This window comes from Schistocerca gregaria, chromosome 10 (assembly GCF_023897955.1).
Source record: "Schistocerca gregaria isolate iqSchGreg1 chromosome 10, iqSchGreg1.2, whole genome shotgun sequence".
NCBI lineage: Eukaryota > Metazoa > Arthropoda > Insecta > Orthoptera > Acrididae > Schistocerca > Schistocerca gregaria.
This window is the reverse complement of record NC_064929.1, coordinates 166,838,997-166,854,211: the sequence shown is the minus strand read 5'-3', so window position 1 is coordinate 166,854,211 and position 15,215 is coordinate 166,838,997. Positions and strand designations below refer to the sequence as shown.

The following is a 15,215-nucleotide window of genomic DNA, read 5'->3' as shown; positions in this document are numbered from 1 at the left end:
TGTCCTTGGCTTAGTTAGGCTTAAGTAGTTCTAAGTTCTAGGGGACTCATGACCTCAGAAGTTAAGTCCCATAGTGCTCAGAGCCCTTTGAACCATTTGATAGTGAGGACATGCTATGCAGGGTGTGGGAAGAACTGGAATCTTCTTCTTTTTCTTTTTCTTTCGTCCCGCATCGTTGCAGGGTTGGCATGGTTATTTAACGGATTTTGCACGGTTAGTGTAAGGGGTAGGCGGATGGTTTTCCTGTCACCCCCCGTTACTTCTCACACCGGGATGGGATATGTATGAGGTGTGTGAGAAAGGTAGCGAGACGTAAAACACAGAGAACGATATGTTGTTCTACTTGTGTAGAGCTGTGTGTTCATCCCTTTCAGATGTGCAGTGAGTGTTTCAGCTCGCAACACCAATCACTTGATATTTGAGAGCTCCATCGGTGAAGTTGAGTTTTTGTTACGTGTTACGAAAATGGGACAGCGGAATTTAGAGCAACTTTGTGCCATCAAATTTGGTGTTAAACTTGGAGAATCCAGAAGTGTGACCTTTGAAAAGTTGAAGCAGGGTATGGGGAACATTCCTTGTGAAGAGCACAAGTTTTTCACTGGCATAAGTCGTTTTTGGAATGCTGAGATTGCGTTAAAGATGAACCTCGCTCAGGAAGACCTTGGAGTTCAAAAGCAGCCGAAAACGTCTAACGTATGTGGACTGTTATGAGATCAGATCGACCTCTAACGATAAAGACGATGGGTGACCTTTTAAACTTTCAAAATTTTGACCGATGTACACGCCAAGTGTCTGCATAGAGTGCTGTTCTCATGGAAAAGTGCGAAAGTGTTCTAAATGTTTGGGAGTCCTGTAACTGAAGCGCGACTTGAGTAGCAGCAAGGTATTTAATACACTGCAGTGCCAAAGAAACTTGTATAGGCATAATTATTAAAATGCAGAGAGATGTAAACAGGTAGAGTACGGCGCTGCTGCCGGTAGCGCCTATATAAGAAAACAAGTGTCTGGCTCAGTTCTTGGCTCGGTTACTACTGCTACAACCAAATGGTTCAAATGGCTCTGAGCACTAGGAGTCTTAATATCGGAGGTCACCTGTTCCCTAGAAGTTATAACTACATAAACGTAACTAACATAAGGACATCACACACATCCCTGCCCCAGACAGGATTCGAACCTCCGACCGTAGCAGTCGCGCGGTTCCGGACTGAGCGCCTAGAACCGCTACACCACCGCGGCCGGCACTGCTACAACCGCAGGTTGTAAAGATTTAAGTGGGTTTGAACGTGGTGTTCTAGTCGGCGCACGAGCGATGGGATACAGCATCTCCGAGGTAGTGATGAAGTGGAGATTTTCCCGTACGACCATTTCATGAGTGTACTGTGAAAATCTGGAATGCCGTAAAACATAAAATCTCCGTCATCACTGAGACCGGAAAATGTTTCTGCAGGTACGGTACCAAAGACGACCTAAGAGAATCGTTGAACGTGTCAAAAGTGCAACCACTCAGCAAGTAACTGCAGATGCAATTTCAGTACTGGGTCATCAACAATTATGACCGTGCGAACCATACAACGAAACATCATCGATATGGGCTTTTGGAGCCGAAGGCCCACTCGTATAACCTTGATGACTGAACGACACAAAGCTTTACGCCTCGCCTTGCCCTTGAACACTGACACTGGACTGTTGATGACTGAAAACATGTTGCCTGGTCCAACAAGTGTCCTTCCAAATTGTATCGAGTGGATGGACGTGTACGGGTATCGAGACAAGCTCGTGAATCCAAGGACCCTGCATGTCAGTAGGGGACTATTCAAGCTGTTTTAGGCTCTGTGATGGTGTGGGTCGTGTGCAGTTGGAGTGATAAGGAACCCCTGATACGTCTAGATACGACTGTGACAGGTGACACGCACCTAAGCATCCAGTCTGATCAGGTGCATCCATTCATGTCCATTGTGATTCCGACGGACTTGGCAATTCATGAAATGTATAGGTTATTGTTAGTCAGGGCTATAATTTTTCAAAGGGTGGTTTCATAATCAGGTGTGAAAGTGCGTTGGTTATGAATGGAAGTAACAAATGCACCTCGTAAGTTCAGCGGTTTTACCGAAACAGTCAATTCAGTTAAATTTTTGGCATCAGCTGTTGAGCCTTCATGGTATTGTGCTCTTTGCAATGTAGCAGCGGTCTGTCTGTAATATCGTGGAACCCAGCCTTATATTTGTCATGTAGTGAACTTTCGAGCGAGACTACTCACCACTGTGGCGGTTTGGGGGTTGGGTTGTTTGGGGGTGGAGACCAAACAGCGAGGTCATCGGTCTCATCAGATAAAGGAAGGACGTCGGCCGTGCCCTTTCAAAGGAACCATCCCGGCATTTGCCTGGAGCGATTTAGGGAAATTACAGAACTAAATCAGGGTGGCCGGACGCGGGATTGAACTCCTCCCGAATACGAGTCCAGTTTACTGAGCACTGCGCCACCTCGCTCGGTAATTCATAACTGCCTCGGGCATGGAAGCAATAGTAGAGATGGCAGAAAAAACAGCACATGCAATGCTAATCTTTATTCGAGTGAAGATTATAGTCAGTGGTTCACATTGTCGAGTATAATAATACGGCTAGAGACCATGGTCCAACAAAGGAAACCCAGCCAGAGACGTCTATGGGAGCTCTGCAATTTATTGTTGCCAGCGTGCAAGTACACGCGGCTCCCCTCTACCTGAATTGTCGTCAGTTGACAAAAAGAAGCCTCGTCTCCAATGAACAATGCTCTCGCACAGCGGAAAGCTTTGATTGGAAGAGGAAAAGAAAGAGAAATGAGAAAAAAGGTTATGTCAGAAAAGAAAAAAGGCTCAGTTCTGCAAAAAATAAAATTTCTCACAGCTCCACTGAATACTGATTCCGCGATAAGATGCATTTGCTCTAGGTGCGAGAATGTGATTCTGAAGGTGGCTGGGTGTGACGCGATTAGTGTAACGAGAGGTTAAATGAGGGCTGTGCGAATTATAAATGTGTAGGACGTTATCTCTGCGAATGCTGCTACAGAATTTCGTGTTCTAACTCTCGCCCGAGTGAATGCACAGTCTTATCAACCTCTGCGGATAAGAGTTCTCAATGAACGCTTTTGTTGTTCCGACCTCATTGTGTCTGTAGTAAGAATTTAAAATGAATTAATTTTTCTTCATTTGCTCCTGTCAAAGGCCCACTGCTGCAATACAAACAGCTATATACAGGGGATGGGCAAAAATATAGAAACACCTGTGATATACCTTTTGCATTTCTTACTTTTATGTTTTCATCCTCTTTAAAAGCAAAGAGGAAAGATGAGGTGGTAGTAGCCCAGCGTAGAGCCTGTGCCTACCGTCAAGTATTTTTGACTTTCAGATGTTAAAAGACAGAGCAGTCTTTTGTTCTTGTACGAGTTGTTGGAAGGAAGGTTTCGCTCAGTGAGTGAACGAGTGAGAACCGCCATTTTTTAGCGAGTAATTGCAGACCGCCATTGTGTGTATTTTCTATGTGCATCGAACGGAAATGTAGTAGTGTTTTATTAACCGAATATTTGTGAGAGTTATTATTATTTCAAGTAGTAATGCAATAAGAAGAACAGAAGCCCACCTGTGTACTTCGGAAAATTTACGAAGATCCGAATATAACAACACGGCCACAGTCAAGGAGACGGCGATCGGACATAATATTAATAATTGGTACGCATAAAATACTATGAAGACGATTTATTTATATAAATATAAACTAAAATGATTCCTTTCCCGTTACAGGCAATGCCTAGCTTATTGTGCTTGCCCTTCATGCCAAAGAATTAATCTGTTTAATTCATCCATTTTAAAAAAGCCACACATTCCAACATTTTATCATCATTCATTCCCTATCCTATTATATTATCATTTTATTATATTATGCACCGCGAGAAATTCAGATGCTGTCCAAGGCGGCAAGTGGGGCTATTGTACTTGAGTACGAAAGGCATCTCTGCAATGTCTTCAGTGCGTTTCAAATTTCAGTCGTGGTTAGGACCGTGTTCTGTGCAGCTGTGACTGCACTATGTCGGAACTAACCGGATTCGAAAGTGGCAAATTGTTGGTGCTCTATAACCAAGAGAGACGAAGCGTTCGGTGTTTCAGGAGGCGACGTGTCAAAATCCTAGATGCTACTCCAGGTGGGTGTAAAATGAATGTGCGCAACGCAAAATACTGGACGCGAAAATAAAGAGTTGGTCCTGCCTGACTACCCTCTGAAGCAGATCTTAGGGCTTCTTAACTGTGATATTATGAAAATCGCTGACTGCACTGTGTGTAGTCTGTGTCTGGTTGGACTCATTGTTGGAATATTCGGTAATGTAGTGTTGGGGAGTTGGATGTGAACAGGGCATAGCGTTGGGCAGTTGGGGGTGAGCCGCCAGCAGTGGTGGCTGTGCAGAGAGAGAGAGAGAGAGAGAGAGAGAGAGAGAGAGAGAGAGAGATGCCTGAGTTTTGAGAGGTTACTATGATCAGACGATCTAGACGTGAGTTCGTCAGAAAAAGGAAATTTGTAAGACTGGATGTCATGAACTTTATATATATATATATATATATATATATATATATATATATATATGAATTTTCAACACTATTAAGGTAAATACATTGTTTGTTCTGTATTAAAATCTTTCATTTGCTAACTATGCCTATCAGTAGTTAGTGCCTTCAGTAGTTTGAATCTTTTATTTAGCTGCCAGTACTGGCGCTCGCTGTATTGCAGTAGTTCGAGTAACGAAGATGTTTGCGAGCTAAGTGATTCGTGAAAGGTATAGGTTATTGTTAGTCAGTGCCATTTTTTGTAGGGATTATTGAAAGTCACACTGCCTTGCGCTAAAAAAGAGCTGCAGCCATGGACTGTGCGGCTGGTCCCAGCGGAGGTTCGAGTCCTCCCTCGGGCATGGGCATGGGTGTGTGCGTGTTCGTGTGTGTGTTTGTCCTTAGGATAATTTAGGTTAAGTAGTGTGTAAGCTTAGGGACTGATGACCTTACCAGTTAAGTTCCATAAGATTTCACACACACAGAAAACTGAGTACGTCCAATTTAGCTCGGCTTTTTGAAAATCAAATAACGTAAGAGTTTTTCCAGCACTGTCATTCTTTACATTCACAGGGGAAGTTTCATCTTAAAAATACCATTTCCTACCTAGTATTACTGATCAAGCGCGCAAGTCTGCCCCTTTTCATGGCTACACGATCTAATATGAATAACGCGAGACGACTGTCATAGACGTCCTTCAGAAGTGGGCAATGTCAACGATGAAGCCCAGAAATTGAAGTTTAAGTTGAAATTCACTATTTTATGATATTCCATGTGTTCTGTAGAGGAGTTGCTCGTGGTAGTTCAGTCATTTGATGCGATGTGCCACCTGTATGTACGGCTTACATGATCAACACAAGGTGTAGTAGGCATAAGTGTCAATATTTCTGCTGTTGACTTAGGACGGTGTACTGAACAACATTACATCAGTATTTACTTCATTTACGGACTAACAATTATTACAAATTATTAAACTTCGTGTGTTTTCACGTTGATCTGAACCTTCAAGAACATGTGGAAAGAGCAAGCCATTAATGCTTATTTTCACCTGGAAAGGAGGTCAGGTGTTGAAATACTGATACATGACACAAAACGTTAGTTTCTACTGACAGATGCGGTGTATTTAATGGTGCAGCTACGACCGTGCAGAAAACATCATCTCTAAAAGTTTACGGCGTGTTTGTGGGAAGAGTGATGGACGCAAAGAAAAAAAAAAGGAAAACACTGCTGTGTATACATATTAAGTTACCACATATAAAAACATCTGCACTGGTGCACATTGCACCCTATACATCCATTTTTTGTGTTGCTTTTAGATCCTAATTGTACTTACATCAATAAGGACTCATTGAATTATTTAATAAATCGTTCCGTAATGGAGACCGTTTGTCTCACTTGGGAAATAAGTGTTATTTACTTGTTCGGTATCACAAAAGTATATAATACTATGTAATTCACAATATACGAACCGAAAAAGTTTTCAAAAAAATTATGAGAAAAATGAAGATTTTTTAATTTTCTGTCGCAATGTTACAGGTGCGACAAGTCGTTGTCTAACTCATACACAACGCACTCCACCAAGAGTTCCATGGCTTTCAACTATGCACAACCAGTCTGCGTGCTGATCGAACCTACCAGTAACAAATCAAGGAGCGTGCCTTTGAATTGCTTCGATGTCTTCCTTTAATTCGACCTCGTGGGGTCCCACATTCGTGAGCAGTACTTAAGGATGGGTGAGACTAGAGTTCTATACGCTGTCTCCTCTAAGGATGAGCTAAACTTTCTTGAAGTTCTCCTGTAAAGTTAACATGGCCATTCATCTTCCCTACTGTTGTCTTTACATGCTCGTTCCATCTCATGTCACTTAGCAACGTTACTCATAGGTGTTTAATCTGTACCTGTTTAGTGGTACACTACTAATATTGTATTCAAATAGTATGGGATTGTTTTTCTTACTTACCTTCATTAACTTACAGTAGTGGGCGAATCAAATTGGGACAAGAGCACTAAACTTTAATTGTGCACATTTGTTGCTAAAAGTACAATACAGTCAGTAACTTACTGAATAGTAATAACTGATGATGCGTTCTTTTGCTTTTTGGAGCTTCAGAACGCATTCTTGCACAGATCCGACCAGGTTACAGCAAATGTTTCCTAACTCGTCGTCATGAAATCACACTTGCATCACATTTACTGACATGCATTCTTTTGCTGGACAGTCCATTTTACGAAGACGCCTTTTCACTGTGCTCCAAAATTCTCGATGGGATTTAAGTCTGGTGAATTAACTGGCCACTGAAGCAAATTAATGTCGTTTTCTTCCTTGAACATTTTGACTGCTTTCGAAATGTGACACAGGACAGGTCGCGCTGAAATGTTCCTCCACCATTTCTCGCATTTGGTTGAATTCATCATAACATCAACTGGACCTAGTCCCCAGGGCCTCTTCCAGCGAACGAACCACAAAAAAATATTTGGCAGGGTATTATAGAGACTTTTCAAGACTCAGCCCTCACTGCCTCATGGGTGCTTCGCCTGACAACCTTGGCTCTGGATCCTACAGCAATAAAATGTGATGCATTGCTAAAAATTACAAGTTTTCAGTCATTGGAAGTACAAGATTATATGTTTTGGGCCATGCTCAACGGTTTTCTTCGAGGCGGATGTTAACTACTGCTTCTTCATTGGTTTTCGTGCCATCCGCACACAATCAAATAGCCTACGCCGTAGCGTTGCAGAGATTATTTCCACCCCGGTAGCAAATAATCCTCTCTGCAGGTCCTTGCTTGTCTTGTAAGGATCAATTCATTTGTTTCTAAGTAGAGTTTTGTCGGTTCTGAGGGTAGTTTTTCGTTTTCGTCCACATACGCCATTCTCTTTCGAGGCAATACGGCAGTATCTCTATATGCCCTGAGAAGTTTTGAAACACTATGTTTTCCCAAACCAACGACGTCCCTTATAGTCACAGATGTTTGTTTATGAAGAGAAACTATTTTTGTTAGCTCTGTTTTGTTGATATGCCCATTTTAAAACACACGAAGTTTTCGTGTTGATAATACATACACAGCAGCTACACATACAAGCACTCAACTGGACTGTATGGGACCTACAATTAGTGTTCGTAGCCAAGTAAACAATACTCTTCCAAAAGTTCAACAACTGGCCGGATATAATTAGTTCAGTTGGTTCAAATGGCTCTGAGCACTATGGGACTTAACATCTGAGGTTATCAGTCCCCTAGAATATAGAACTACTTAAACCTAACTAACCGAAGGACATCACACACGTCCATGCCCGAGGCAGGATTCGAACCTGCGACCGTAGCGGTCGCGCAGTTCCAGAATGAAGCGCCAAGAACTGCTCGCTCACACAGGCCAAGTGTCCTATCACACTTCCCTGGATACTATCTGTGGACTTCTTCCTATGTTTATATTTTCGTTAACGTTGCGCAACGGGGTATCGTATCAAACGCTGCCCAGGAATTTCGGTATAAGACTCTGCCTGTTGCTCTTCGTCTATGGTCTGTAGTAGGTCATGCGATAAAGGGCAAGCTCACTTAAACATGAACGATGCTTTCTAAATCCTCACTGATTTATGGACTGTATCTTTCATGTCTCGAGGAAATTTATTATATTCGAATTTAGAATATATTCACGAATTCAGCAACAAACTGGCGTTAACGGTATTGGTCTGTAATTAAGCGGGTCCGTTCTTTTACTCATCTTATACGGGAGTCGCAAGCGCTGCGTTGCTGTCAAAAAAAAAAAAATGTTCAAATAGCTCTGAGCACTATGGTACTTAACACCTGAGGTCATCAGTCCCCTAGACTTAGAGCTACTAGAAACCTGACTAACCTAAGGACATCACACACATCGATGCCCGAGGATTGAAACCTGCGACCGTAGCAGCATCGCGGTTCCAGGCTGAAGCGCCTAGAACCGCTCGGTCACATCGGCTGTGCGTTGCATTCGTTTGTGACTTAGCGTTGGGTGAGAGGTGCTCGATAAACGGAAGCTAAATCAGGAAACAATGCCATAGTGTACTCTCAGTAAAACCGAACTGGTATCCCATCCGAACATGGCGACTTGTTTTAAACCCCTTCACTTGTTTCTCCACGTCCTGCATTTCTATTTACTAGTGCATGTCCTCCATACGAGAGTCTGTGCGACGGTCAAATGACACGTTTGTGAGACCGTTCTGGGTGAATGAGCTCTTCAGCCCGAAATTTTAACTTCAGCGGTGCTGTCGCTGTCATCTGTTACCTCACCAGACTCGTCGATGAGTGCATATGTAGAAGTCTGCGACTCGCTTGGCGATTTCACGTAGGACCAGAAGTTTCTCGGGTTCTCGCAAAGGTACGACTGCGTATGCTTCGTGCAGTGATCTTCCTACCGAGGCAAGAATCTCTACAGACTTTCGCCTGTCAACATTTGCGCGTCCTTTTTTGAACCAAGAGAGCAAACATTTTAATTTCCTCAGCATTTTCCGAATTTTATTATTAAACCACGGTGTGCTCTTTCCGTCCTTAATCAATTTGCTTAGCACATACGCACCCATGGAGCGATTTACGAGTTTAAACTTTGCCCACAATTCCAGTGCGCCCATGGTGTTGGAACTAAATGATGTCCATTCGCTCTCTAATTGGGACACTAACAACTGCTTGTCTGCTCGTTCTTGCATAAATACTGTCGTAGTCTCTTTGATAGGTTCTTTAACTCCGGTACCCACTGTCGCTATGAAGGCATCATGATCCCTAGTCCCTGTCCTTATGCTGACACTGTCCACTAAGTCAGGAAGGTATGCTGCTACAAAATCTAAAATATTTCCTTTACGACTGGGTTGTCTAACTAGCTCTTTAAGACGGTTTTCGGGAAACGTGATAGACTTCGTAAAACTGCTTGTTCGAACCACCTGCAGTGAATCCACAGACGTCTCAGTCACCTTCAACTAATATTTCATGATCTGTATTTCCCCGCTTCTCAGTGTAGACTCGCTCTGAAAGATTTTACAGCTGTTACGGTTGGATCAGATGGCGAGTAAAAACATCGCATCTCGGTCCGAACATTCCTCGGAAGGCCCAAGGGTACCGACCGGCCGCCGTGGCATCCTTAGCCCAAAGGCGTCATCGGATGCGGATATGGAGAGACATGAGGTCAGCACAACGCTCTCCCGGCCGTGAAAACATCCCATGATTATTTTTAATTTACTTAGCCCTGATACTCGCGTAGAGATAACTTCGCACTCAGACTAAATTTTGCATTTGTTAGACACCACTACATTTTTGTCGATAACGATGAATGCACTCCTTACTATGGCGTCCAATCTCGCATTTCTATAAACGTTCCATACGTCGTTAAATATTACGGGGCTTTCTACTTCAGGTATCATCCTGAGCTCGTGAAGTGAGAAGTGTGTGCTCCAGTTCCGTCAGGGACATTGCCGTGTGTATTAAAATTGTCGCTTTGAATGGTGTGGTGTATAGTTCCGCAGATGCGTGGATTCGTGATGAGGGCATATGTGAACGAATATAGTACCTTACCACAAGTATGTATCTCCAAAAAAAAAATTGCTGTATAAAATTGCCCTTCTCTCCCTCCTAGCGTCCATCCCATCGTAACGAGATGCTCTGTTTACATCATACGGAAAAAGTGTTTTAATTTTATGTCTCGGTGCCCACCCCACTGCCCCAGTCGACAGTTACTCCTAAGGGAGGAAAGTCCTTTGCGCCACCTCCTGCGATCCGTGTAAATTTAGAGTTGTGTGTTCTGGTATTTCAACTGCTAGTGCATCATATTTTCTGAAGCAAAGATTAGGGGTTAGCCCAGCGTCTGCCAAAACTACCGTTGAAAATCGCGTAAATCACAGTTAGGCTGGTCAGTGTACCAGACCAAGATTTGCTTTTACCTTCCCAGCGACATCGTGATGTAGTCCTGTCTTGAAGGAACTTTCGCACGTGAAATGGAGTTGTTGAAGAGGTCACCATCTCGCCGATACCCTGATGTAATCTATTAGTGTCATTCAAAAATAAGTGATCTGGAGGCTGTAAAATGAAAACGTCTGAAGGCATCGTAATGCCATTGCCTATGGCAGAAGGTGTGGTTCCTCTAAGAGCGCTGAGGCCCCAGGCTCGACGCCAGATGGATGTGGTCGCGCAGCCACACATTTTCATACATCAGCCATGCACTGCACTCAATAGACCTGAAAGCAGAGGAATGGCGGCTGCAAAACAAAAGCAAAGAGGGTAGTGTATTTTCTGACAGCAGAAGGAGTATGAGGAACAGACATTCATCAAAGAATGGCACACGTGAACAGAGAGCACGGAACATGTGTTGCAGTTCCAACACTCGCTCTGATCTGTGGGACACGGGCTGCCACGGTAGCTCGCCTGTCATCAGTGTTGATGGCATCTACCTGCTGGACAATGGTACAGTAATGTCGTGGTTCATTGCAGCTCACATGCCATCGACCAATGAAATCCATCCTTCCATGAAGTGTTCGTGCCGTACCTTGACCCTTGCGAGAGACATGCAGTGCTCCTCATGCACTTGTGCTATTCTTCGACGAATTTCCATTCCCCACCCTTTTCTACAGGAGCGAGTACACAATGTAAAAAGCATATTGCTATACACATAAGTAGGTCTACTTTGAGTCTTCGGATCGATTCCACAACGCCAAGTCTTGTAGGCGATGACATTACTGTCAGCGAAAGACTCAAGTCCAGGAAGGGAAGCGCTTTCACAAAGAACGATAGCTAGCGTAAACCAACCACTACCAGGATTTCCAGAAGCGACATCCAGAGTAAAATTAATCCTGCAGCCTCGGAAGAATATAGGTCCATTCAAGATTACTGCTTGAGCTCTTCCATTGCCTCCAAGTTTATTTTCAAGGCTTTTATTATGTTTGTAGACCGGCATGCGGTGGCGGCGTTGACGATCCACACGTCGAAGAGGGATAGTGCTTCAGTGCTGTTGCAGATAGAGCTCACAGCGGAGTGGTTCCACTGGGATGCACTCTACAACCCTCTGATCTTCCTTTTAAGACCCCATTTGTCTGCCTTTAGCTCAACTGAGGGAAATAGAGGGTCGATACATGCTCGTGCACCCTTTGTTTTCATGTTTGTGTTCACCCATGTCCCTCTAGCAGCAAATTTGGGGCTTTACTGCTCTTACAGGTGTCATAATCTCTTCCATAGGTAGTCCCTTTATTATCTTTTCATTTTTACAGTCCCCAGCTTGTTTCTTTTTGAATGGTCCTAATATCTTGAGTAGACGTTGGTGTGTGAAATGGTACAGCTGAAGAAGTTCTATTGAATCCCTCATATGTTCACAGCTGCGTTTTTGTGTATACGTAAAAGACAGTGATCACAATGCAGCACAACTAACCGTTCCAAAACTGGAGAAGGACCGTGATGGACTTTTTTTGATCTTACTTCCATAGAATATGTTCAGCACAATTGGTGTTCTCAGTGGCTGGCAGTTCCTTTTGGTATGGACAACAGTAGCCGCTAGTTTGAACACTTGCGCATGGCCAAATGAATTCACCTTCTTTCGTTCTCGTCGTAGAATTTGTATCTACGGTAAGTAGGAGGGAATTTGAAATTTTAGTTGCTAAGAACTGAGTCCTGCAACACACAGCTATATTTATTTTTGTTTTGACCATACAGACTGTTTAGAAAAGTTGCACATGTTTCTGCAATAAGTAGAACTGGCCAAAACTAGAAGAAAAGTTCGTTTAATCATTTGACCACAAAGCAATACTTGTTGAGATATCGACCGTTGTGACGAGAAACACGTAGTATTGGGAGCGGTAGGCCGTCAAAAGAGACGAGATAACATATTACCATAACAGACGTGTGGTAAGAGCAGTCATGGAGGTGAGTCATTAGAATAGCTTCAGTATGAGTGCATGGACAGTAGTTATCGGTGACAGACTCGCAGGGTCGAACGGTTTTATCAGGCATGTTAACAAGTGCTGTGTGTCAGCAATCTCTGTGTAATGAATTTCGAGAACTATCAGCGAACGTTAGCCTTGCAGAAACACAACGACTGTGGTTTACTCACGACGGGGCGTCTCTCCATTTTTCTACCGAAGGTGCGACAGTACGTCACCACAACGTTGCCTGGGCGATGGATTGGTCTTGGAGACCCTGTAGCATGGCCTTCCAGTGCACCGCAATTAAACGCGTTGAATTTCTGGTTAGTGGGACGTTTATAGGCATTGGCGGACGCCCAACCCACCGACAATCTGCAGACATTACAGGGGCGCGTGGACAATGTATGAGACGCAGTCCGGACTGTGTCATACGTATTTGAAAAAGTGAATGATTCACTGCGAGGAACGGCTGCGGAATGTATCAGGACGCGTGGTAACCACACACAGCACTTCCTACAGTGTCTGCTTATACATAAAAGACAGGTGTGAACGAGTGAACCGATTGACGCACATATCAGCAGCTACAGGTAGCCGCGCGTACCATTATAGGAACTTTTCGTCTAGTTCTGAGCAGTTCCACCTCCCCTACAAATGTGTAACATTTGTTCAACGTTCTGTAGACTGCTGTCAGAATCTGACCAAACTCGAGCCATAAAACATGTATTTAACTGTGCATTATACATATTCCATAAATGGAAACCCAAAGTTTGGTCATATTGTGACAGAAACCGATTGTGAACACAAAAATGTGTACAGCTGTGTACTGCTTGAAGCAGTTCCTAAGTGTTATTAAAACTGCTCAACATCGCCCATACACAAGTTATTTTATTTTCCTGTACATTATTTTGGGCATAAACCTTTCCCATGTTCTTTTAATAAATGGAGGCCCCTTACGGGGCAGATCCGGCCGCCTTGGTGCAGATCTTACTTAATTCGACCCCACATTGGGGGACCTGCTCTCCGGATCTGAATGAAATTATGATGAAGACAACACAACACCCAGTCTCTGAGCGGAGAAAATCCCCGACCCAGCCGGGAATCGAACCCGGGCCCTTTACGACAGCAATCCGTCACGCTGACCACTCAGTTATAGGGGCGGACCCTTTACTAAATGATAATTATTCAGTCTGTGGCGTCGTACAGACATCTAGTAACTATGGTGAAAATGTTGAGTTGCTATCAGATTTAATAGCAGGAAAGAAACTTGTTATAAAGACGTGTAATTATTTTTTTTCTATTTTTTTCAGGTTTTGCTCGGAGCTGTATTGAGGTAAGTGATAAGCAAATACCGTTTATGTAACGAATCAGGCTCCAACGGTCGACTCATGCTCTTCGCATAACGGTAAGACCACCAAATTGATACACTTCTAGGTGCATCAACATCGCGAGTGGAGAAGAGATGAAAAGCCCTGCGCCTGTTTGGAATTACTAATTGTCAATGATGCACTATGTGTTTATAACAATACTTCAAATTCCCCAAATCCAGTCTGCTACTCATTTGCACCAGTGACTCTATCACTTTTTCATCATTTCTGTCTCCCAACTTCTTCATTGGTAGTGTTCCTAACTCCAAAACATCAGTCAAACTCATGTTCTACGATATTCAATTATCACTACATTATCATTTAATACAACAACGAAAGTATTTTTAACATTTCGTATAATGAAAGCAAAGGTTGAATGGTGAAATAAGGTATTTGTTTCAGTGAATGACTACACTAGACTTCATTTACTCAGCTCGGACTGTTTGTGCTACTTCCCTAACCGAATCCGTCTGGCGTTGCTGTCAGCTGATGAGAGCCGAATGGAAGATGTAGATTTACTGTTTTATGCGAATCGCATCATTCCAAGTGCCGATAGATTCGTTTTTGTTTTATTTAATAACACGAATTACTCTTTAATGTGGATGCATCGGGTGCTGTACGTTCCGGGTGTATTCTGGCGACTGAATATTACCAGCTCTTCCAGAGCCGTGAAAGTATTTCGCGCGCAAAATGATAAATTCGGTAACTAACGGGATAAACTGTAAAATTGTAACGAGCCACCAGTGTCGAAGGGCGATCTTATATCAAAATACTGCCAAAATACCCATGAAAAACTATGGAAATTTTGTCTCTGTGCAGTCCTTGTTCACTTTGCAGAATATCGTCTACAAGGAAAATCGAAAGCTACTAATTGCGACGGTAGTTTCAAATTACGCAGTGCCGCTGGTTTTACGGACAAGAATCGATTCAGGACGGTCTCTCGACGTGTGCAATAATCTGACCTCTCCTACTTTGCACATCTCTCCACACCCCCACCCCTCTGCCCCATCCCTGAGAACCGAGACACCCTCCTATACCGATTATGCTGCTCTCGTGCGGAGAAAGCGGAAAGCAAAAGCCTGAGTCTGGAAAGACGGCGGAAAAAAAAGTGATTGTAGGGGGAAGGGGAATAGAAAGGGAGAGGACCGTCCGAACCTGATGCCGCACAGTACCGGCGCAGGTGGTAGTTCCCTCTTCAGCCGACAGGTGGCAGCGCCATCGGACGACTTCAGCGCTGCCTAGCGGCGGCAAGTTCGGGTTGGCGCTGGAGACTCGGCGACGTACTATGTCCACCGTCTTCTATTCCGAACCTGGCCCGTTTCTCTTTTCTCTTTCTTTTTTCCCCCCTTTTTCATCATCCTTCGCTATCGCAGTCTCTCCTTTAGCGTCGTGCTTCGCTCCTCCGCACA

At 43.7% G+C, this 15,215-nt stretch overlaps 1 long non-coding RNA gene across 1 annotated transcript in view; it reads left to right on the top strand.

Annotated features, from left to right (window-relative positions):
- The window catches only part of LOC126293363 (uncharacterized), a 1,719,051-nt gene extending 1,705,278 nt beyond the window's left edge, over window positions 1-13,773 (top strand). Inside the window, exon 7 of the long non-coding RNA XR_007552282.1 lies at window positions 13,750-13,773. This is a non-coding gene — a long non-coding RNA (uncharacterized LOC126293363). The remainder of the gene's footprint in view (window positions 1-13,749) is intronic.
- The last annotated feature ends 1,442 nt before the right edge of the window (window positions 13,774-15,215 follow it).